At 49.8% G+C, this 3,815-nt stretch overlaps 1 protein-coding gene across 2 annotated transcripts in view; it reads right to left on the bottom strand.

The window, feature by feature from the left end:
- The window catches only part of EBF3 (EBF transcription factor 3), a gene marked incomplete at its 3' end in the record, with an annotated part of 663,555 nt that overhangs the window by 644,255 nt on the left and 15,485 nt on the right, over positions 1-3,815 (bottom strand). The gene's annotated exons all lie outside the window — the stretch shown is intronic.

Raw genomic sequence — 3,815 nt, 5'->3', positions numbered from 1 at the left:
CCGTCTAATTAAATACGTAAGTATAATAAAATCATATTTTATGACTATTTGAGGGTAATGAGATTAGTCTTTAGAAGCGATCGCCACATATTAAAGATGCCACTGTCTATAGAATGTTAATAACCTTAAATCAAAGTGTATAGAAACTATTCACGATAAATTAAAGGGGGGATCCTGACTCCATAATAATAATAATCAGTGGGTACCGTAGGGTAGATTGAAAGATGTCACACCTCTTCTGAGCTAGACTTGCAAGGAGAACTAAAGTTACAAAACAAGTGGGGGGGGGGAGAAAAATAAATGTCTCATTTTCTTTTTCAGTCTCCTTTTCTGTGTGTTTTCTACAGTTTATATAGACGATAAAAGCTTCTTGGAGTCATTATGGACAAAATACTATTGTCTCTCCCGGCTATCCCTTTTTTTAAAGGATACTTTCCCACCGTGGGTCAAATATCTGATCAGGACCAATCTGATAAAAATATACCCGAAGAAGGTTAAAGTTGCTCCTTTTGCCTGCACTAACAAAAAGCACCATGCTTCAAACCATTTACAGTATCTTTAATTCAGATTACACGCGCCAAGGCGATTTAAATCTGATTACCAAATTAGATGGTTTTAAAACAAATCCTTTTAAATCTGATACTGTTGACTAAAGGGGGAGGGGGGAAGGAGGGAGGTGTATGCGTGTGTGAGAGGGGGGTGAAAGTTGCATAAGCCCCCCATCACATAAGGTAACGATCCTGCCCCAGAAAGAAAGGGGAGTTTTAAACCTTTTTGACAACAAATGCAGCTGCCCCGCTATTTTGGACGATATTAAGCGAAAATGAATGCAAATCTGTGTTCAGAAGCCATCTGGCCAGAAACAGGGGAGTCAGCTGCTCTTCACATCAGACTCTGAGGCTGAATCTATTTCAGCTCATTTTCTAGATCATCTGGTCCTGCACCCAAAGCGTGGAAAATACGGTCTTTATCATTCACCAACTTTCTTTCTTTCTTTCTCCTTCCCCTTCTCTTTTTCACCTCTGGCTCCAAGCCACATTCGAGGAGCAAAGCGCAGAGATGGAAAGGGAAGGGGAAAAATTACTTCCTGGATTTGGATCCTAAGTGTGTGTGTGTGTGTGTGTGTACATCGGGCTCCTGTTTTTGTCTGCTTGCTTTCGAGCACCTCAAGCTCAAGTTTTCTACCCTGTCGAGGGGCAGGAAACAAACACCCCGCCTTTGCCCCCCACCCCACCCCACCCCACCCCACCCCACCCCGAGGGTAGACAGCAAAAGGACGGGGCGATTCCTCTTGTCCAAGGAGGGGAGGAAAAGAGAGGGAACCTGCTTAAGCAAGAGGCGGAGAGTTGTGTGTAAGAGCGTCCGCATAATACTTGGGGGAAATCAGTGTTTCCCTCATAAAACGGGGGCTTCTCTTATCCCAAATATAAGGGGAGGAGGTGGCAGGGAGGGAGGTGGCCGGGGCGAGGCTGGCTGCGAGCCCCGGGTGAAGCGCTGTCCTGCCAAAGAAGGTGAAGTTCACCGGGACCCAAAGCACCAGGGGGAAGCAGACGATGCGCCCTTCTGCCGCGGATGGTGAAACTTTCCTTTTGAAACGTTTGCAACCTCGGGGAGGACCAGGCAGGCCTGGTCACAACCTAAGCAGTGGGGAGGTGCTCGCCCTTAAATGAGAGAGCCCAGGAACTGACCAAGACTCAGCTGAGTTGGTAGCCCGGCCACAGCCAGCCAGGCAGCCGTCCCCTCCTCCTCCTCCACCCCCCCAAAAAGTCTTGACCTTAGCAAAGTTAGTCATGCAGAATGTGCTGCGGATTTGAATGAGATTTGCATGTTGCAGCCAAGACCTCCCGAAGTAACGACCCTCCTCCTCCTCCTCCTCCTCGGAGTGTGTGAAGTGTTCCTTTTGTGTGAATTTACGGGGTGAGGCTTCAATGATCCCCCCACAAATTTGCATTTAAATAGCGACATCAAGCGATTCGCGTGCCACACACCAGTGGGCTCCCAGATGTCAAGCCGAAGTCAGTCAGATGGCCATTGCCCAGCTGTCCTTCTAAACATCATCATACCAGAGCATGCAGTGACCTTAAAGGGACAGAGCCCTGCCTGGGCTTTCAACCACCACCCAAGGCTCCTCTTTCTCCGCACCCCACCCCATACAAGGGTGGCGGGGGAGGGGGGAAGCCGGGTTTGAGGGGGGGGGAGAGAGGACACGTCCGATCTGGCCTTTCAACATGTTCCATTGTACAGCCCCCGTCTGTTAAAAGCCTGAGAAAAGGAATCGCAGAGTCTACCATAAATCATGTTTAAGATCTTAACCCTTCTCCCCCCCCCCCCTTTCTGTGTTCTCTAACAACACACAGCATAATGACCCATAATCGCACACCTTACACGGATCCCACAGATTCAAAGTGATAATTTGCCCGGCCTCGGAGTGCGCGCGTGTGTATACACATATACGCGTGTTTGTGTGTGCACGCGCTCATACACACTTACTTACACACGCGCGCACAATTGCAGGCACACACGCACGCACACTTGCGCGCGCTCTCTCTCTCCTTTGGGATGATTCTCCCGAGACTATTATCGCAAACACTTCACTTATTATCTCCCTGCCACCACCCTGAATAAGAAAGAACTGTTACACCTCAGTGGTTCAAACCTTCCCAATTTTCCCACGTGTATTCCCTGTTTATTTTGCCTGGTGCTCAAGTTCCACGCTGCTCGTCGTCCCCCTCTACTCCCCCCCCCCACTCCAATTTGGTGTGTTTATGCGCGCCTGAGTGCAAGTTTCGACTTTTGCGAAAGAAACTTTGGAGGGAGGAAAAGTTCAGAGAGAAGGAACGGTGCCATCAGCTTGTGGTCACGCCAACCACCATACGCGCGCTCGCGCGCTCTCGTGTTTGATTTTCACCCTTCTGTCCATTCTTATTATTCGAACGAGTATTATTTAAATCGGATGGCCAAGCGAAGAATCGAAGCCAACTTGCCAACACCCATATTTCATTTTTAGTGTTTTTCAGGCGCCATTGATTAAGGACGTGTTCGGTTCCACTCGGAGTAATTTATGCCCGGCTTCACCGAAACAAATCTCAGCAAACTTGTTTCTTCGCTTCTCGAAGAGCCGCACATTTGTAGTTCAGCTATTTGTTTAAACTTGGCAAGGCTCTCCCAGAACAATTTGGGTTGGGAGTGTGTGTGTGTTGCGGGAGAGACACTGGGGGTGCCAAGGGTCAACTAATTTCCCAGGTCGGTGGCTAGTATTTCGGGGCGCCGCGCGCGCCCCTCGGAGGTCCTGACTCCGGATTGTGCTGCTCTTACAGCAAGATTCGTAGGGTAAACGCGATTTGGGCGCGCGCCTGGGATGTGCCGAAGGCTTCCACAAGCATAACTAACTGGGCATTGGTGGTGGTTTTTTTTGTTTTGGGGTTTTTTATTTTTTGTTTAGAGAGAAGCTTGCTCTAGAGACTCCTTGAAAGATCCTTCCCCTGCCAAGGCCGGCACTTTGGGGTCAGTGCAGGAGGGATTTGGGCCAGGGGACCTAATTCCACAGCATCCAGCTCTGGCTCCAAGCCGCCCTGTCCTCTTTTTGCTACTGCAGAAGCAGCAGCAGCAGCGGCAGATCAGAGGTTGGCGGCGGCCCCTCTTTCCGGTGACCGTCCAGCTGAGAGGCAGGCGAGCCCAGGGACCTGGACCTGGAAGGAATTGGACCGCCCTCCTCGCCTGGACTTTGATTCCCTCCCGAATCTAATCCACCACCGTTTCCTTCTCCAAACAGATCCCAGGCACGCCAGCCCAAAAGGGCAAAAATCTCTCTCTCT

Source organism: Podarcis erhardii (assembly GCF_964252035.2).
Source record: "Podarcis erhardii genome assembly, chromosome: 5".
Classification (NCBI taxonomy): Eukaryota; Metazoa; Chordata; class Lepidosauria; order Squamata; family Lacertidae; genus Podarcis; species Podarcis erhardii.
The sequence above is the reverse complement of the archived record's forward strand: the minus strand, read 5'-3'. Positions and strand labels throughout refer to the sequence as shown.